This window comes from Kogia breviceps, chromosome 3, assembly GCF_026419965.1.
Source record: "Kogia breviceps isolate mKogBre1 chromosome 3, mKogBre1 haplotype 1, whole genome shotgun sequence".
Lineage (NCBI taxonomy): Eukaryota > Metazoa > Chordata > Mammalia > Artiodactyla > Physeteridae > Kogia > Kogia breviceps.
Window position 1 is genome coordinate 85,270,010 of NC_081312.1, and position 21,652 is coordinate 85,291,661.

Below are 21,652 nucleotides of genomic sequence, written 5' to 3' on the forward strand. Positions count from 1 at the left end.
GAAACGGTCGCCGCAGGGTTGGCGGACTTGAGAAGGAGCAAAGATGGCGGAGTGAGGTGGGTCGAGGTTCCCTGGCCTTTGGGCCAGGGGTAGGGCCGGACCCCGGGCGCTCGAGTGCTTCTGCTGACCCGTGTGAGGTAAGCCGAGAAGGCCAAGACAGGGGAACTAACAGGAGGTGGCGCGGTCCAAGCCGTTCGAAGAACGGAGTGCGCGGAGCCTACCCGCAGCTGGCACGGGCCTTGGCCAGGCGCGGGTTTCCTTCCGAGCGGCCCCAGGGCGGTAGCCCGGACTTTTGGGGGTGTGTTGCACCATAACTCAGACCTGTCCTGCCACTGACCTTCTCAGTGCCTTGCCTTAGGCTGCCTTTGTGCTTTCGGCTTGTTACCCGATGATTGCAACCACGCTTGTGTATATGTGGCATTCTCTGCTTCGGCCATCGGTTTATCTTTGAAGAATATCTTTGTTTTATTGCTTTATTTATGCTCCTCGCCTCACAAACTTCGTGTCCACTGTTTTGCCTGAAGCTCGGGTTTCAATCGAGGTCTGTTGCGGCTCTGAGTATTTTGTGTCCGTGTCCCTTTGACCTTGAGATTTGGTGTAACAGGTTTCCCCCACTTCCTGGGATTTGAGTCTGTGTATCGTGTACGTTCTCTTGCTTACCTTTATTATATGCATTCGTTCCCACTCCCACCTCTCAAACTTTTTTAAGATCTGCGAAAGCAGCGTTGTCCTTGTATGACCTGATAGTTGCATAATGGCGCATTAATCTCAGCTGACTCTAGGTAGAATTAACCGTAGTTTTCCAGAATTAAAGGAGTCAGTGTACAATTTTTACTTATATATGTATTTATAGAGTGAATGAGGAAGAGTTTGGGGAATTATTATTATTATTATTATTATTATTGTTTGTTTGTGGTACACGGGCCTCTCACCGTTGTGGCCTCTCCCGTTGCGGAGCACAGGCTCCGGACGCGCAGGCTCAGCGGCCATGGCTTACGGGCCTAGCCGCTCCATGGCACTTTGGATCTTCCCGGACCGGGGAACCAACCCGCGTCCCCTGCATCGGCAGGCGGACTCTCAACTACTGCGCCACCAGGGAAGCCCTTGTATTCGGTTCTTGTTTAATTTTATGGGATATCTTTTTTTTGTAATTTGGGTTGTTATGACCCCTCATTCGGCCTTTCAGTTAAATTGTGCGAAAGGTTTCTGAGTTGGTGAAGCCTGTTTAAAACTGGCGCGTTAGTTAGGCCCAGTTCGAATGACATGTCCTAATACAAATGAATGTGTCTGGTATGCTTTTTGCTGGCCCTGGGTTTAGCAGAGCTGAAAATACCAGGTAAAGAAATACTTATAAATAAGACCTTTCCGTTGCTTTTGTCCAGAATAGTTTTTTCATTTCATCTAGGAGAAGAAAGAAGATACTGGGCAGAGGAAAGGAACAGAACATTTTTCCATCCTACCTCACAAACAGGGGAGTGATCATTTATACTAAAGGAAAGGTCTTCTGTGGGAGAAGAGTGTCCATAGCATCATCAGATTCTCAAAGGGGACAGTGTTTAAAACTCGAGAACCACTGCTCCAGGAGTTTTGACATCTTTATAAAATTAATGCCAGTGCAGGTAGAGAGTAAATTATTTTTCATTGTTCCTTCTGAATAGTTTATTTATTTATTTTTTATTTTTTTATTTTTTTGCGGTATGCGGGCCTCTCACTGTTGTGGCCTCTCGCGTTGCAGAGCAGAGGCTCCGGACGCGCAGGCTCAGCGGCCATGGCTCACGGGCCCAGCCGCTCCGCGGCATATGGGATGCTCCCGGACCGGGGCACGAACCCGCGTCCCCTGCATCGGCAGGCGGACTCTCAACCACTGCGCCACCAGGGAAGCCCCCTGAATAGTTTTTTGTGTGTGTGTGTGTGTGGTACGCGGGCCTCTCTCTGCCGTGGCCTCTCCCATTGCGGAGCACAGGCTCCGGACGCGCAGGCTCAGCGGCCATGGCTCACGGGCCCAGCCGCTCCGCGGCACGTGGGATCTTCCCGGACCCGGGCACGAACCCGTGTCCCCTGCATCGGCAGGCGGGCTCTCAACCACTGCGCCACCAGGGAAGCCCCCCCTGAATAGTTTTTGATAGTGATGTTTTTAAGACTAGTTTGGTTCATTTGAATAATTTTGCACATAAATGCATACAGCAAAAGTGAGGGCTGTATCCTTACTGTAATGTTCTTTTTATTTTTCCTTATCACAGGAAGAACATTTTCCTTGACTTGTAGGTGCTTTTATATTCATCTCGAAAAGAAAACAAAATTCTGAACTCAGGATTTGGCAAGTGAGTAATAGTGGCTAATGCTTTCAAATACTGTTTACACAGATTAGAAATAGCTAGATAGAAGTAGAACAAGAAATCATTAGCTTCAACAGAGGGTGAACGTCAAAAGTGACTATAAATTATTGGTATAATCATTCCCTGAAGGTACTAGGGAAGGATTTGTTCCACGCTTTTCTTCTAGCTTTGGGTAGTTCTTTGGCTTGTGGCAGCATAACTCCAGTCTTCACAAGGCATTCTCCCTGTGTGTGTCTACGTCCTAAATTCTCCCTTTTATAATGACACCAGTCAGATTAGGGGCCCACTTGGCTCTAGTATGACCTCATCTTAATTAATTACATCTGCAGTGACTCTGTTTCTAAATAAGGTCATATTTTGAGGTATTCATATGACAACATAGGAATTTGGGGAAGACACAGTTCAAACCATAATATCTACTTAGTCATATACCTTGATTGTATTATATGAAAAACATTCAATATTGAACTGCTTTAAGGATTAAAATCTTGTATACCACTTGTATAAGGGACTTAGAGTAGTCAAAATCATAGAGACAGACAGTAGACTGGTGGTTGCCAGGGGCTGCAGGGAGGGGAAATGGAGGTTTATTATTTAATTGGTACAGAGTTTCAGATTTGTAATATGAAAAGAGTTCTGGAGATGGATGGTGGTGATGGTTGCACGATAATGTGAATGTACTTCTTACCACTGAACTGAACACTTAAAAGGGGTTAAGATGATAAATTGTATGTTGTGTGTATTTTACAGTAAAAGAAAATTGAAGAAAGATGAGTGAAAAACTCCAACTATATGTATTTCAATATTAAGAAAAGGAATAAGAAGAGGGAAAAAGAAATAAATACCCTTTAGCTGGTAGAGTCTTTATCATGTACTTTTAGAGCCAAGGCTTTGTTGCTTGGATTGTAACCTTAATTAAGTCCAGGCAGACTGTTAAATAACACAAATTCAACTGAGTAAATTTATTTATTTATTTATTTAAATAGAAGTATAGTTGATTTACAATATTGTGTTAATTTCTGCTGTACAGTAAAGTGACTCAGTTATACATATATCTATATTCTTTTTATATTCTTTTCCATTTTGGTTTATCCCAGGACATTGTATAGTGCACTTTCATTTATGGGGAGGAAATAAATCCACCTAAGCACATCTATATTAGTATAGTCTAGCCCACATCTGGGGGCAGAAACTGTCCAACAAACCCAGCATTTGTTTTTCTTTTTCTTTTTTTGGCTGTGTGGCGTGGGGGATCTTAGTTTCCCGATCAAGGAGCAAACCTATTCCCCCTGCATTGGGAGCACAGAGTCTTAACCACTGGACCGCCAGGGAAGTCCCAGCATTTGTTTGTTTGTTGTTATTTTATAATTTTTAAAAAAATTTATTTTTTATTTTTGGCTGCATTGGGTCTTTGTTGCTGCGTGCGGGCCTTCTCTAGTTGCGGCCACGGGGGGCTACTCTTCGTTGTGGTGCACGGGCTTCTCATTGTGGTGGCTTCTCTTGTGGAGCATGGGCTCTAGGCACGTGGGCTTCAGTAGCTGTGGCTCACGGGCTCTAGAGTGCAGGCTCAGTAGTCATGGTGCTCGGGCTTAGTTGCTCCGCTGCATATGGGATCTTCCTATGCCAGGGCTCGAACCCGTGTCCCCTGCATTGGCAGGCGGATTCCCAACCACTGCGCCACCAGGGAAGCCCCCAGCATTTGTTTTTAGTAAGACACTTTAAAATTTAATTTGAATGACAGTGCTGTCAATTGTGTTTTATGAAATGTGTTCTGAATTTACATAGCAAAGTAAGAAAGTATTTAACTCCCATGGTATATCATTCTTTCTGTCCTTAAAGGAAGTGAAATGTTTGAGCTATTTATTGATGTGTAACAAATTACCCAAAATTTAGTAGATTAAAACAACAGTAAACATTTATTATCTCGCACAGTTTGTGTGGGTCAGGAGTTAGGGTTTCTGGTTTGGAGTCTCATACAGGGTTACAGTCAAGATACTAGGTGGGGTGGCAGTCATCGAATTCCATGGTGGCTCCTTCACATGGCTAGCAAATTCACGCTGGTTGTGGAAAGCCTCATTCCTACAACTGTCAGCCTCTTCCAGTGCTGCTTGAGTGTCATGATACAGCTGCTGGCTTTTCCCAGAACAAGCAATTCAGAAGAGCAAGGCAGAAGCCACAATCCCATCTATGACCTTGCCTGAAAAGTCACTCACTGTCACTTCCTCCTCATTCTGTTGGTCATTGTTTAGACACCAACTAGTATACTGCAATACAATTCTGACACTAACCATCTGGAATTAATGCAGACCCCACAAGTCAAAAGGGCATGATCGCCCAAGAAGACTGCCCTCACTTTAGATGCCAGCAGCACTTTAGAGGATCCCCAGGCCACCTGCACTTCTGACCAACTGGCTGCAGATTCAAGGGTTCCCATGACCCTGTCAGAACCAATCTTTGGCTTCATATTCATTTATTTTTTCCTTCCTTCTGGCTGCTTTGGGTTTAGTTTATTCTTTTTCTAGTTCCTTAAGGTATAAAGTTAGGTTGTTGATTTGATATCCTTCATTTTTAATTTAAGCATTTACAGCTGTATATTACTCTTTGCACTGCTTTTGCTGCATCCTGTAAGTTTTGGTATGCTGTATTTTTGTTTTCATTTGTCTCAAGATATTTTCAAATTTCCCACGTGATTTCTTCTTTGACCCATTGGTTGTTTAGGAGTGTGTTGTTTAATTTCCACTGGTTCATTTACTGTAAATTCCAAAGATTTGTAGTCTCCCTCTAGGGACAAAGGCCAGTCAAATTTTTTATTATACAGTAGTCACAAAGATGAACCCTGATTCATTTTTAGAAGGGATTATTAAAGGGTGTGAATACCAGGAGGCAGCAGTAAGGGGGGACCATCTTAGAAGCTGACTACTACATAGTCATTTGAGTCAGATCTGGCTACCCCAAGAGCTTCATTGAAAATTCTTATTTTCCCTTTTCATCCTCTCAATAAGTCAGATTTTCTAATATAAAGTTACATTTTTTTGTATAATCAACAGCACTAAACAAGTGAGTTCAGAGACCCAGAAATGCGTAGTAAGGCACCAGCTTTACAGGAATGTATTTGTAAACAAGTGAGTTCAGAGACCCAGAAATGCGTAGTAAGGCACCAGCTTTACAGGAATGTATTTGTAAGGTTTGTAGATCAGAGTGTATAGTTGTACTTTCTTCACCTAACTCTAGAACCTGTCTATTTAAATTTTAGCTCATGTTGGCTAAGTATATTTAAGAGCCCTGCTATTCAGTTATTCAACAAATTTTTATTAAGTGCTTATTATGGGTCACATGGTATTCTAGGTGCCTGGGATTCACCAGTGAATAAAACAGGTTCCTTCCTGGTGGAGGTTACATTTTAGACAGGACACATGAGAAACATAATAAGTATTGTACCTTACATAAGTACCTTATGTAGTGTTTCATGCATGGATTAAAAGGAAGAGTAGAACAAGGTAAAGGGGAATGGTGGGGATACATCTGTGGATAGGATGGGGGGAACAATATAATCTTAAATCAGGGCTCAGAGTAGGCCTCTGAGAAAATGACATTTGAATAAAAACTTCAAGGTGAGGGGATTAGCTCTGTGGGTACCTGGGGAAAGAGTCTTCTCACAAAGAGAACAGCCAGTATGCAGGCTATAAGGTAGCGTGTCTGACATTCCAGGAAGAGCAAAGAGTCCAGTATGGTTGGAGCCCATGATGAAGGGGGAGATAGAATTGGCATCAAAAGAGATACAGTGGGGATCTTAATGGGAATTTTGGGTAATGGTCAAAACTTTGGCTTTTATACTAAGCTACTATTCATTCAGTTTTCAAATGGGACCTACAGTTTGTGATTCAAACACGTGACTTTAGAGTTGAATAGTCATGTTTGAGATGTGAAACTGGGTATTATGAAGAGAATACAAGCTTATGATGTTCTATCATTATTGCCTAATATTAAGATGTAGTTTGGGGGATAAGGTTTATATATGATGAATGCATGCATTTTTATTAGTTGATATTGCTAAAGGAATTTGTCTTTAAAAGAGTCTAGACAGTTTCCTTATTAAGAAAAGGTGCATTTTTGGGACTTCCCTGGTGGCGCAGTGGTTGAGAATCCACCTGCCAATGCAGGGGACATGGTCGAGCCCTGGTCCGGGAAGATCCCACATGCCGCGGAGCAACTAAGCCCGTGCACCACAACTACTGAGCCTGCGCTCTAGAGCCTGTGAGCCACAACTACTGAAGCCCACATGCCTAGAGGCAGTGCTCCACAACAGGAGAGGCCACTGCAATGAGAAGCCCGCGCACCACAACGAAGAGTAGGCCCCGCTCGCTGCAACTAGAGAAAGCCTTCGCACAGCAATGAATACCCAGTGCAGCCATAAATGAATGAATGAACGTACAAATAAATGTAAAATATGGAATGCTTCACGAATTTGTGTGTCATCCTCGTGCAGGGGCCATGCAAATCTTCTCTGTATCATTCCCAATTTTAGTAAATGTGCTGCTGAAGCAAGCACAAGAAAAGATGCATTTTTTAAATTGAAGTATAGTTAATTTACAATGTTGTGTTTCAAGTATACAGCAGAGTGATTCCGTTTTTTGTATGTATGTGTATATGTATATACATACACACATATGTATTCTTTTTCAGATTCTTTTCCATTATAGGTTATTCCAAGGTATTGAGTATAGTTCCCTGTGCTATATGGTAGGTCCTTATTTGCCTGTTTTATACATAGTAGTGTGTATATGTTAATCCCAGACTCCTAATTTAGCCGCCATCCTGTTTGGTAATCATAAGTTTGTTTTTTATGTCTGAATCTGTTTCTGTTTTGTAAATAAGTTCATTTGTATTATTTTTTTTTTAGGTTCCACATATAAATGATATCATATGGTATTTGTCCTTCTGTATCTGGCTTACTTCACTTAGTATGATAATTTCTACATCCATCCATGTTGCAGCAAATGACATTAAGGAAAAGGTGCCTTTTTTCTTTTTCTTTCTTTTTTTTTTGGCCAAGCCGCATGGCATGCGGGATCTTAGCTCCCTGATCAGGGATCGAACCCGTGCCTCCTGCACTGGAAGCACGGAGTCTTAACCACTGGACCTCCAGGGAAGTCCCAAAAAGGTGCATTTTTTTTTTTTTTTTTTTTTTTTTAATGGGAACAATTTAATGGAACATTTAATGGGAACAGCTCCACTTTGCTACTCTCTTGCTCACATGCCAGCCATGCCATTCAGACAGAGCTGAGCTAAGGCCAGGAGAGCTCCCTGGTGTTAACAAAGCACCTGGAAACCAAATAGCTCTGCTAGTGCCACTGTACCGTCTTTCCTGAATGTCAGGATACGGTGCAAGGGCAAGAGGTCAGAAAATCCTGAAGTGTTCTCACTGCCACAGCTGGCATACATCTGCCATTCCCGTCTGTTTCAAACAGCACATTCATTTTCTTGAAATATGTAACAAGCACTCTTTCACTCCACAATAAGAGTATAAACCTAATCTGGGCCACTTGCCCATTTCTGCCACCTCTTATAGCCTGTGCCCTCAGAACCATTAATCAAGGGGCCGAAAGTGTGACAGGGCAGCCACACCACTGGTTTTCAAGCTGCAGAGGGATGATGCATTAGGACTGGGGTCTTGGCAGGGTATGCACTGCGATCCCTTATAGAGCCTGAACTTCTTTTAAGAGCACAGGGCCAGCCCCTTAAGCCTCAGAACAGATTGTTTTCCCTCAGTTGAGATTTTCAGACAGGGAAGGTGCATTTTTAAAAGACTTCTTTGGTACTTATTTGGTTTATATAGAATTCTTTCCACATATTTACTTGTGGAAAGAACTAGCTTGTATCTTCTTTCCCCCTCAACATTACTGCCAATTATCTGGCCATTAGAATTGAGCTACAGAACAGTCTAGTGGCTGGTGCAAGCTTTGAACTAGCCTGAGTTAGCTTATATAATGAAACAGCTCTGTTCTCCATAGGGTTCTAAAGGCTTGTATGTGGATATTCTCAGTTTTTTCTCTCACTTCCTCTGCTGCTTTTATAACAAATGCAAATTCTGTAGTTCTTTACCTTCTGAATTAATTTACATTTTCCTTTTGTAGGTTTTGAATTAGAACTGTCTCATCTTCAACCAGAAGAGGTTATTCAAGGTCAGTTTGGAGTTGAGAGGTATTTTTGAATCTCTGTGATGTACTAAAAATGGAGGGCTAGGAAGACTAGTTAGCCAGTCACCATTGGCCATTTTTGTAAGCTTAAGTAATTTATTTAAGCTTTTGATATGCACCTGTGATTTATTTATTATCATACATACATAAAATTTATCATTTTAACTATATTTAAATGTATAATTCAGTGGCATTAAGTATATTCACATTGTTCTGCAGCCATTACCACTGTCTATTTCCAGAACTTACTCATCGTCCCAAACAAACTCAGTACCCATTAAGCAGTAACTCTCCACTTCCCTGCTGCCCCCTCCCCCCCCAGTTCCTAGTTACCTCTATTCCACTTTCTTTCTCTGAATTTGCCTAGTCTAGTTACCTCATGTAAGAGGACTTACACAATATTTGTCCTTTTTTTGTCTGATTACTTTTGCAGATATTTGCAGTTTAACAAGTGTGATGTTTAACAGCAGTGAACTGCTAATGTTTTTACATGCTTGCATTTGGCGATCATGCCACAGTACGTATTGTTTTACCTGTGTTTATAGTTTACAAAAAATTTTTTGTTCACTCTTGGTCTTAGGTAGTTGAAGATATTTCTGAGTAAGATGACACATATGGTTTTGAGTATTAAGTATTTAAGCATCAACTGGTTTTATTTATTTATGGCTGTGTTAGGTCTTCATTGCTGCACGCTGGCTTTCTCTAGGTGTGGCGAGCAGGGGCTACTCTCCATTGTGGTGCACGGGCTTCTCACTGCAGTGACTTCTCTTGTTGTGGAGCATGGGCTCTAAGCATGTGGGCTTCAGTAGCTGTGGCACATGGGCTCAGTAGTTGTGGCTCATGGGCTGTAGAGCACAGGCTCAGTAGTTGTGGTGCACGGGCTTAGTTGCTCCACAGCATGTGGGATCTTCCCGGACGAGGGCTCGAACCCGTGTCCCCTGCATTGGCAGGTGGATCCTTAACCACTGCACCACCAGGGAAGTCCTACAATACTGCTTTTAAACACAAATGTTTAATTTTTTTTTTAATTTTAAAATATTTATTTTTTGACTGTGTTGGGTCTTTGTTGTTGTGTGTGGGCTTTCTCTAGTTGTGGTGAGCAGGGGCTACTCTTCGTTGCAGTGCATGGGCTTCTCATTGCGGTGGCTTCTTTTGTTGCGGAGCACAGGCTCTAGGGGCATGGGCTTCAGTAGTTGTGGCTCATGGGCTTAGTTGCTCTGCGGCATGTGGGATCTTCCTGGACCAGGGCTTGAACCCATATTCTCTGCATTGGCAGGCAGATTCTTAACCACTGTGCCACCAGGGAAGTCCCAGAACAAATGTTTTATATAGAATCATTTCATGGACTATATTACTCCATTTGCATAAGAGGAAATTAACATGTATATCATTTTATATAATGCAAGTTTTTATATAATTCTAGCTTTTTGTATCATACTTAAATAAGTTTCCTGGCTACTGCTTCTGCTTTTCTTTCTTTTTATTTATTTATTTGTTAGTTTGTTCTTTTTTTTTTTTTTTTTTTTTTGTGGTACGCGGGCCTCTCACTGTTGTGGCCTCTCCCGTTGCGGAGCACAGGCCCCGGACACGCAGGCTCAGCGGCCATGGCTCACGGGCCCAGCCGCTCCACGGCATATGGGATCTTCCCAGACGGGGGCACGAACCCGCGTCCCTTGCATTGGCAGGCGATTCTTAACCACTGCGCCACCAGGGAAGTTCTCCTGCTTCTGCTTTTCCAGTGATAATACTGAATTTGGTGATGTGGTTGGACATTTTCTTTTTTCTTTTTTTTTTTTTTTTTTCGGTATGCGGGCTTCTCACTGTTGTGGACTCTCCCATTGCGGAGCGCAGGCTCAGCGGCCATGGCTCACGGGCCTAGCCACTCTATGGCATGTGGGATCTTCCCAGACCAGGGCACGAACCTGTGTCCCCTGCATCGGCAGGCAGACTCTCAACCACTGCGCCACCAGGGAAGCCCTGGACATTTTCTTTTAAACAATATGTAATCCAAAAAATTGTTTTCTGTGTGTTTTAAAATTATATTTTTAAAAAGTAAGCTCATATAGAAGTACCTGTCTTAATCTTCCTGTTTTCAATTTATTTTGTATTTCCAGGTATTTCTATGTTGTCTCCTGGAGTGGGGTTGTCCTGCTTCTTTTATCGGGCCACCTTCCCTATTCTTGAAATGTGGATATCTCTTCTCTACACTTTACCTCCTTGATTTGGACTGGAAAAGGCTGCTTTTCTTTTTGTTCCACCTCTCAGATTCAAAGAAGAGAAGCCCCTGGGATGCAGTCATCCTGCTAACTTCTCTAGGAAGAAAGAAGCAACTGACATGCATCTTCTGCTGCAATTTGCTTAATCACAAATAATTTTACAAGCTGAAGGCTGATATCATTTGAAACAGGTGCTTAGATGGTGATATTTGTGAATTCTTTGCCTTTTGTTCCAGACAAGAAGATGAAATAACAAGCATGCGTGACATCAGGGTGTTTTTTTTAACGTCTTCCAGTTTTAGCCACTGTTGTGATAAGCACAGTTGAGACTTGCAGCAGTAAATTCCAAATATGTGTTCTAATTTGAAGTGAAAGAGATGCTTAAAAAATTACATATATATCTAATACCTGCCTCATCCTTTGGCATAGATTTACTGGGTAAGAACAAAGGTCCAATTTTGCAGTAAAACCTTTGATGTGATAAGGAAGCATAAAGACAAGATATCACAAGGTTAGTTGCATATGTGAGTACATTATCACAACTCTATAAATACACATTTGTACATGTGTAAGTCCACATTTTTGGATGATAAGAGGGATATTTCTCCTGGAGAAGGAAGCTGTGGTGGACTTCTTTCTCAGAAGTCTTCGGATATATGGTATTTTTAAATGTTTTTTCACTCTTCTAAGGAATAACCACATTGTGCAGATGCTAACCCTATGAATGCATGCTTGGGTTTAGTGAAAAGTTGGTAAAAGGAAACTAAACAGTTTTGAGTCCAGGGATGACACCCTCTTCACCACCCTACGATGAGAAGCTACTGTATTAAAATTAGTTCATTCTTTTTCGTGCAGTCTTATTTATATAGCACTTGAGACTTGGTTTTACATGCTGCTAAGGCTGGAAGAAAAGTGGCAAAAGTGGTTTTTCTGTTCAGAAGATCTTGGGATGGACCCTACAGTATGATCTGCCTTCACCTTTGGACATACAGGAGTGGAGAAAGAAAAATGAGGAAAGTTTCCATATTACTCCTTTCTCCTAAGAAAAAGAAGTGAAAATGCTTTATGCAGCTCCATCTGACTTTATGGCATTTCACATTCTATATCTCTGGTTTTTGTAAAAGGATAAGTAACTTTTTTCCTTTGATCCCAAGATGGGTTCTTGGGTATTTGATTTATTTTTCTAGGCAGTAGGTGTATGTTCGGCTGAAAAGGCTGGGACTGAGGTAACTTTCCCCAGTTGGAACTGAACTTTCTCATCAGAGAATGGGCCTCAGAAGAAATGTTCCCAGACGGTGGTTGGGTCAGTGTAGATTTAGAAGAAATCCAGGGTCTGAAAAAACTCAAACAAGAAAAATAGTTCAGTAAGAAATAATGAATTTCCTTTCTTTCTGTTAAAACTTACAACTATCTGATGAACAGACTACAGGGTAAAGCCGTCCTTGCTTCCAAATCAACAGAGGACCATTGTATGAATTGCCAGGTGTTTACATAAGAAGAATGAAACCTTTAAAAGTTTTTGTGAGTAGAGAAAGAATTTAAAGCTGGTTAGATGAAATTAAGAACAGATCATCTTAGATCATCTCTGTGATACAGGGAATGTTTGCCCAGGGCCATGCATGTTGTGCTGCCGAAATCTTGGGGCAGATGTACCAGAATTTGAGAGTGATAGAAATAGCCAAAAATTGGAAATATTGAGCACTCTTAACGATTAGTTAAATTGGTCAACCAATTTGAATTGGCATACGGAAGCGTTTCAGTAAAATAATTACATAATATAGATAAAATATAATTTCCTTTAATTGGGGGCAATTCCTGAGTGGTAAAGCATAGTAGAAGTAACTTGGATAAAGGTAACTTAAATTTTTCTCTAAGTAACTTCTCAGCCACTTTCTGATGTTTTCTATCAGTATTTTGGAGTTGATAAAGACAGAATGGAACCTATATACATGAGTCCTGCTGGTATGTTGGGAATATCATATCATGGAGAATTTGTGTCTTCAGTTGTCTGTTACCTATCCTCCCCATGTTTTTTGGGGCAGCTTTTTGGGTGGGATTGTTTGGCAGGTGATAGAGACCCTCTACTGTCAGCACCAGTGAAACCATCTCTGGCCCACTTGTTTGAATAATTGTGTGTGTATCAGACTCATCTTCTCCAGTTGCTTTGCATATTTTCATTTCAAAGCGAAGAGAACCACTGTTTGTTTAATGCTTTCAAGTAGTTTTTGCATTTTCCATGATTTTCACTGGATGGCATTTAACAAAATGGGTATATTCCAGTTGTATTTGCCCATTGTTTACTTAATACATCTACATTGTTTTTCCTGGTCTATTTTGGTCACTTCATTATGGCAAAAGCTATAATTTTAGGGAGGACTATGCCTCAATCTGTAGCTGTGCCTACTTCCTTTCCTTTGCTCATCCATGTTAGCTGGCAGTTTTTCTTTTAAAAAGTTGAACAAAAATGGGATATGTGCAATAGAAATATATATATGTATATTTTAATACTTGTGGACAAATGTTACAAGTTGTTTAAGAACAACAAAATCACCAATGTCTTCCATTTTGAGATGTGTATAGTTTTGTAAGCATTAGTGCTTGGTAGCATATTGTAGTGCCATGTTAGGGGTTAGTGCATGAGCCTAGTAATAATTTAAACTTCAGGATGAATTATTGATAATAACTAATAGTGTAAAAAGAGTGGAAAATCTAGACCTTTTCTTTTCTCATAAATATCTGAATCCGTGATACTCTCCCTGGGGAAAAGAGATTAAGGCCAAAAAGACTCATTTATGAATAGAAATATGGGGTCACAAGGTGAGATACTGTCTTTGAGGATTTTTAAGCTTTCCATGAGGTAGGAAACCAGTTGCCTTTCTGTCTTATGAAACCTTATATCAAAATGAGACCCCATTTCATGATTCTGCTTTGCTCTCTTTGAGGTGAGACTGTTCTTACACTGTTTTCACATTGTATGTCTTGTAGGTTTATTTTCCCACTCTTTTTGCATCAGATTATTTTACATTTTGCATGTCTTACTGAGATGCTATGTTAATTGCTCAAGTGAGTGCTTTTCTAATCTGAAGACCATTTATGTTTCCTATTTGCAGTATGCTACATGTTAACAGAAGAACACTGGTCAGTAGTTGAGTGTCCTAAATTAATTTCTCTTGGGCTTTTCCTGTTTCCAGATTTGCTGAATTGTGTATTGATGAGATTCCAGACCTTTTCATGAGAATTGGCAATGTAGCTAAATGGAGGCTACCTAGGTTGCCATGTATTAATATTAACTAACTCCCTGCTTGGTTATAGTAAATTGCCTCAGACAGCTTTCACTCTTTTCCTTGTAGAAATAAAAGTTGTTTTGTTCTGAAAGCATAGCTTTCTGTAGAAAAGAAATTCCTACCTCTAAAAGCTTTCTTCAGAACTTGGAAATGGCAGTTTTCTGGGGTGATTTTTAAATCTCAGTATTAGGAGAGTCCAGGATTTATTGCCACAGATTCTATAGTTAGTATGATAGGAAATGTAAAACTTTTAAAATGTGTGTCTTGTGTACAGAAGCAGGCTTAAAGAAATTGACTCTTGGGCAGCAAATCTTGAGGGACCCAGGTTTAGATTCTTATAGTGTACTTAAAGTAGTTGTACTCTTGGTTCAAGTAGTTTAGTGCCTGGGAGAATCCACTTCTGAAAAGCATTTAAACATTTAAAAAAATACCTCTGAAAAGGTAATGAATGCAAAATAGCACAGTATATAGGAAAGTATTTCCTATTGCAAAAAAAAAAAAGCCATAAAACAAACAGTTTTCAAGAGGTAGAATTTCAGTAGCAATAACAGTTTTGCATGTATACTAAGTTGTGTTAGCAGGGTTGTACAGTAGAATACTTGAGTTTGAGGCTCTGTGATAACAGAATTCCATGAAAGGAAAAAGATGTAGGTAAAGAGTATATAAAAGGTACTTAAGAACAAAAAACTGAATGTATATGAATATATCATTATGTGAGAAGTAGCAACTTTTGTGCAAGTTAAAGGTTAAAGACCCTACTTGTTTGCTAGAGCAGAGGGGTAGAGCCATTTAAGCTTTTCTAATGCTTAACCTGGAAACGTACTCCTACTGAGTAACCCCACTGAAGCTCATCATGTGGGGATTTTGCTTATGATGTTTCTTTTAACAACAGGCATTTATAAAATGGCATACTTTTTGCTTTGTCACCTCATCTTTCTCCTTTAGTTTCCTGGGTACATGTTTTAAAGAGAGAGAAAAGTTTGCTGTGTGTGTATATTTAGAGTTTAAAAAAACAGACCAAGAACTTGGATAGCTAGCTTTTCCTCATGCCTGTTAGTGTCGGGGCGTTAGGATTTAAAAGTATAAAGCAAAAGGATTGAAGGGAATGGCCAAAGACAGTACACTGTCTAATGTAGATGTGCCAAGGCCTGTGGCCTGTGACTGCTTATTTTAACAAGAACCCAGCAAACTAGTTTCTTGATCTGAAGAATCACACAGCTCTCACATCAGGATGTAATAGTGGAACGAGGGTGACTTCTTATTCCCTTTTACCTCATATTCATCTTGGCCATTTAGCACCTTGAAGATCCCTGAAAAGATTGTGTCTGTGTTCCCTTGTTTTCCCAGGGGAAAAAATTGAAAGATGAGTGGATCTAAGAAAATAGTGCCTCTTGAATATTAAATTCTTAAATGGCAACTCCAAAGGATAGAGAGAAGGCTATATTAAATTGATTATAGCTCCTCTTTAAATGTCCTATGTCTTCAGTTTTGTGTTAGAGACATTGGAATAACCAAGCAATATTCAAACATCTGCACGATCATGAGGACACCACTGTGTATTACAGTGATGTCAGTAACAGTTTAGTTACTTAGAACAATTAAAGATTACCCTTAATAGCAACATTCATAGTTTTAAATGCTCAAATGTGCTACAAGTTTTTGTAGTCTCAAAGTATGGTTGATACTTTGTTGTTTTGGTCTCATGTTTACTATTTGTGTACCTGTGATATGCAAAATATGAAGAGACCCTTGGCCTCCAGGAGTTTACATTCTCATGGTGCTGCTGGTGCAAGCAAATTGCTTCTAGTTTATTCAGAACATTGCTTGGCTGTTAATTATACCATGTTTGGAAGGATTCCTTGGCCAATAGTTTTCAAAAGCAGAGTGCTATGCTAAACTTCAGGGCATTGATTTTGAGTTTACATTGTATTAGCTCTGCTGTTCATGAACTCCTTTTCCCCAGGGAGCTGTGCAGGTAATGCTCATTAATGTGAATCAAACTATTCTGCCTAAGAGCATCTTCATCATCTCTGTACCACCTATGCTCTTCTATGCCATCACTGTAAGTAAATGGCCAAGAAAACTCACTGCTCCAGAGGACATCTCTCAGTACTCTATTTCCCCAAATTTGTACATCATTCTCTACCCAAAAGGACCAGAATTTGCAATTAATCCTTTTATAACTGAATAGTGGTCCTAATTTTAACCTTTTTGTGTGTGACTTTTGTACCTCTGTTCTGAAGCAGCATTGTGATAGATGTGGAGCACCTGCCTGCATTTCTAAGCAATCACTTTATTAACCCACATTTTCAGTTGAAACTTTGCATGTGTCCTTGTAATTTCCCCTACTTCCTCTGAGTCAAGGGGTTTACTCTGCATGTTTATTAAAAGTGGGTCTGGATGGAAGTGCAAGCAATAGTGGCAGGCCCATAACTCTTATTTTAAAGTAAGTATAATCTAATGCATGGTTGAAAATGTCCAATGTTATGTGGCTACTAGTAATTAGATATATGCCTTTATTAATAATGAAGCAATAGAGACTTAAACCACTAGCTTGAATTTATTGTTTGGATTATTAGTTTTCATTTTCTAAGATTATCTTACTTCCATTGAAAATGGAAGGTAGAAGATAAACAGGGGCAACCATAAGACATTCAAACTGTCAGGAATAGAGCATAACAGTGCTCACCCTCTAACCTCTTGCCTGGTTCCATTAGTCCCCAAGCATGTTTAAAAAGAAAAGGCACAAACTAAGCATGTTCAAATAAATAAAGAAGCTGCTATGGCTATAATAATCAGAAAGGTGCAGAGTTTCAGAAAGTGTGGAATACCAGTGTGGAAGATGTAGAGTAACTAGGGATGGGGTTTGTCTGATAGTTTACGTGGCTTAAGTTTGGATCTCTTAAAAGACTAGAATCTTGGAAGTGAATAGAGGCAACATGGACATACTTCAGATGTTCCAAGATTTTCAGGTAACTAGGTGACTCTTTGGATGGTACTGGTATTACCCAGCCATAAAAGATCCTTCCAGCAAAGGAGCCCATTCCATTCTATGGAAATAGTCCTTAAAATATAGGCACATCTATGGTTTGGTTTTTCTGTTGTTACTGTATTTAAGTTTTTAAAGAAATTTTTTTATAGCTGGAGTTTTATCCTTGATGTTTTGGTTAGACTTCATAATTTGTTGCCTCCTGGACCGGGGCACGAACCCACGTCCCCTGCATTGGCAGGTGGACTCCCAACCACTGTGCCACCAGGGAAGCCCTGCCTAAAGCTTTTGATGCCAGGTAGACAGGAGCAAGTTTTCCCCTTTTGTAAAAAAGAAAAACCTTGCTGTTTATTTTCTTACTTGATGCAGAAAATAGATCAGTTCATTGTAATAGCTTAAAATTTTTTGAGATGATTCCTGACTTTGAAATAACCCATGTAAGTACATGTGATCATGAAAAATAATGTACAAATGTGGTTCATTATATCTGAAAGAGACCTAAGTAGAAGAGAATTCAAGATTAGACTGATTTTCACTAAGCCCCTTCCAGGTTTCGTGTTCTATGATTGAAAAATAATTTTTCCAAAATTATTTAAACTTCATTTTAATCTTCACTGTGTGATTTCACTCTGAATACCTTTAGGAATGTTTAAGTGGAATGGTAACTTTCCAGTAGTTCCTAATGAATAACTTATAGTCCTTTTACCCAGTTCAGGAAGTGAAATGTCATATCCCATATGTAAAGTTTCTGTTTGGGACTTACGAATGTCTGCCAAACAATGAAACCAGTAAAGATTTAAGGACAGAGTTTCTCTAATCTCTGTTCCTGTTATTTCCACTAGGCCATATTAAAATGTTAATATTATAAACCCAGACATCACAGATTTCCCCAGGAACCCGTACTCGTAAACTTTAAAGTCAAGAGTAGATATCTTAAGGTTAGAATTTTCAAAAGATTTTGTCTCCCTTGGTGATGGCATGCCATGCCATAGATTAAAATATAATTTTCTCCCAGGGATAAATATTCTGGCAATACATTATCATCAGTCCGTAAGCAACAGTAATAGTCTTGGCGCTTACCTTAAAACCACCTATCACTTGTAATTTAAAAGATTCATGTTAGAATAACCTTTGCATAGAGTTTTAATTCAGTAGCTTTTGTTTTTACTTGCTTTTCAGATCTTCATTGCCTCATTGGCATATAAGAATGTTAAAAGAATTTCATTGAATGTTTGAAGTTTTACAAAAGGCAGCTTGCTTTCTAATCTATGCATCTTTGGGATATTAGAAGAAATATTCTTTGCTGTAAAAAGGAACTGCTGTAAAAGTTGGAAACTCTGCGCCTGTGTACATATATATTTTGGCAATAAAGCAGCATGGGCTGAGAATGCACTGAAATTTCACTGTGTTGTTACTTGGAATGGGTAATTCTAATAATGCAGTAAATTATGGAGATGAAAGAAGGAGCCTATCCACAGACCTGTGCTTAGGTAGGCGCTAGATGTCAAAGAAGACAAAGGACCTGGGTTTCTTGATGCCAAGTTGTGACAGTTTCTGTTGTAGTTCAAGGGAAAAACAGGCAACCATATGAATAAAGAGGCACCTTATTTAAACTACGCCCTTACGCCATCCCCCGTTTTACCTTTAGGGCCAACCTTATGCTAGGTCTAGGAGCAGATGTTTAGTTTCTGGTAAGGATATAATGATACAATTATTGCCAATAATTAAGCTTTTATATTAAATTTTTAAAAGTTAACTAAAGACGTTTCAACACTAATTATAAGAGATCCTCTTAGATTCAGGGGAAAGGAGTTTTTTCAGTTTTAAGAAAGCTGTTATCCTTGGGATTGGCTATTGTCAAATGAACTAAAAAGCTATGTGGTTTTTGTGATGTGACAACTAATGTAATAGTTCCTTCCTTTGATTTATGAGACTATTCATTTAACACACACTGATACACTCTACTCCCAGGTACTGTACTAGATGCTGGAGTTATAAAAATTGAGATGGTTTCTGCCATTAATTAAGGACCTCAAAAGTGTACAACTTGGGGACTTTCAATATGCAGTTTTTTTGTTCTCATAAATACATGGAATTTTGAAAACACTTCTATTCAACATATATACAACGCTAAATGATAACTAGCCTTAGAATCTGTTAATATCAGCCAGTCATTATTGATGTTATAGACTTCCAGAGGAGCTTTTATACCACTAAGGCCTTGTTTAAAAAAGTCAGCCATTAGTGAGAGTATTAGTACAATTGGTACATTTATGGAAGGCATAATATCAGAATTGTAAATGCACACGCCCTTTGACTCTTCCACTTTAGGAATCACTCCTACAGAAATACCAGGACAGATATGCAAAGACACAACAAGGATCCAGTAAAACAGTGGTTAAATTCTGATGTATTCATGATTGAATCATATGCAGGTGTTAAGTAATTTGTGAGGCCTGGTATAGAAAGCTGTCTGTGACATGTATTATTTGAGAAGCAGGTTGCAGAATAATGTGAAAAATATAATTGCCTTTTATGTCTATGTGTCTGTCCACACGCATGAAGGTTATAATAGCTAGCATTTATTAAGCACTTAATATTAAGCATTACTCTTAATTACATTAGATGTATTCATTAACTCATTTAATCCTCACTAGAGCCCTAGTTAGTTTTTAATCCCTATTTTACAAGAACAGTTTAATTCTTCAAGTTCGTGGCTAATAAGTAACCAAGCCACAATCTGAATCTAAATCATTTGGCTCCCAGCATGCTACATTGTGCCTCTCAGAAATGTAAGGGGAAGTGTACTTTTACCCTTTCCTTTGTTACACATCTATATCAATTTTTTTCTAGAGTAAACATGTAATTTGTATGAGAAAAAAAATATTTAAAACCAGCCAGCTTAATTTGATGTCGATGTCAAGTTCAAGCATTTAATCTTCTATTGAAAGTCTACCAAAACAGCAAATCCAGAGGTTAAGGAAAATAGCTATGTAAGAACAGCTTTTTTTTTTTTAATGGAAATGCATTTATTTTATTTATTTATTTAACTTTATTTTTGGTTGGGTTGGGTCTTCGTTTCTGTGCGAGGGCTTTCTCTAGTTGTGGCAAGTGGGGGCCACTCTTCATCGTGGTGCGCGGGCCTCACTATCGCAGCCTCTCTTGTTGCGGAGCACAAGCTCCAGACACGCAGGCTCAGTAGTTGTGGCTCACGGGCCTAGTTGCTCCGCGGCATGTGGGATCTTCCCAGACCAGGGCTCGAACCCATGTCCCCTGCGTTAGCAGGCAGATTCTCAACAACTGTGCCACCAGGGAAGCCCCAGAACAGCTTTTTAAAGAAAAGAAATACATTGAGGCAGACATACCCATACACAATAAGAATCCCAGGATGATTCAATGTAGTAGTATTATTAGGTCTCATTCTTTAGGAGTAGGAAGAGCTTTTCTGGTACTGGTTGTTGCCAGAGGCTTCACCCTTAACCAAATTTTGCAACTCAAAAGCATAAAGCCTGCCAGAATTTTCTCTCAAATAGTTTTAAAGGAAAATACCCTATATGCAGTCTAAAATGGAAAGCTGCTATTAAATCTGCTAGCGGGCTTCCCTGGTGGCGCAGTGGTTAAAAATCTGCCTGCCAATGCAGGGGACACGGGTTCGAGCCGTGGTCCAGGAAGATCCCACATGCCGCGGAGCAACTAAGCCCGTGTGCTGCAAGTACTGAAGCCCGCACACCTGGAGCCCATGCCCTGCAACAAGAGAAGCCACCGTAATGAGAAGGCCGTGCACCGCAACGAAGAGTAGTCCCTACTCACTGCAACTAGAGAAAACCTGTGCATAGCAACAAAGACCCAATGCAGCCAAAAATAAATAAAATAAATTTATTTTTTTTAAAAAATCTGCTAGCCACTGGGGACTCCCCTGGTGGTTAAGACTGCGCTTCCAATACAGGGGGTGTGGGTTCAATCCCTGGTCAGGGAACTAAGATCCCACATGCTACGCAGTGCAGCAAAAAAAAATCTGCTAGCCACATGGGAACCACATTAACTTCTCTGTGCACCACCACTTGGCTATCATCTCTTGATTGTGCTAGCACCAGCCCCCTCCTTAGTGGTCTGCTTGCCGCCCTCCCACCCATTTTCCATAGGACAACCCTAATGAGGTTCTGAAAACAAAAATTTGATCCTGTCATAGGCCTCCTTTAAAATTCTTCAAGGTTGTTGGGATAGAAACAAACATCCTTCGGAAGGCTGATAAGGCCTTGCATCCGCTGGTTTCTGGACACCATTGTAACTCCTACAGGTCTTTTTAAGGGCCTTTGTATAGACTATTCTTTTCATCAGCTTATTAAATGCCTACTCATCTTTCAGACCACTGCTGAAACATTACTTCCACAGAGAGGCCTTACCTGGCCCCCAAACCAGGTCAGTTACTTGCTATATGTGCTTATATCTCTATGTCCCTTTTCTTCAGAACCCTTACTACAGTTGTAATTTTAAATGTCTTCATGTGGTTGAGTGTCCCATCTCTTGACTAGATTATAAACTGAGGATACAGAGTAGCTGTTTTTACTTATCTTTCATCCCCAGCAGCTAGCATAATACGTTTTTTGTTTTTTGGTTTTTTTGGTATGCG

The 21,652-nt window shown here is 40.0% G+C and overlaps 1 long non-coding RNA gene and 1 other non-coding gene across 3 annotated transcripts; one reads left to right on the top strand and one right to left on the bottom strand.

Annotated features, from left to right (window-relative positions):
• Positions 1–18,420, top strand: LOC131753150 (uncharacterized). 2 transcript variants are annotated; one of them, XR_009334709.2, is made up of 6 exons: positions 2–137; positions 2,241–2,321; positions 7,237–7,350; positions 8,471–8,518; positions 8,967–9,050; positions 10,648–18,420. It is a non-coding gene; the product is annotated as an uncharacterized lncRNA (long non-coding RNA). The 2 variants fall into 2 exon arrangements; XR_010839658.1 differs by lacking the exon at positions 7,237–7,350 and having other exon boundaries at positions 1–137.
• LOC131753876 (U6 spliceosomal RNA) lies at positions 6,778–6,885 on the bottom strand. Its single transcript, XR_009334945.1, has one exon. It is a non-coding gene; the product is annotated as a U6 spliceosomal RNA (small nuclear RNA).
• Positions 18,421–21,652: the final 3,232 nt, after the last annotated feature.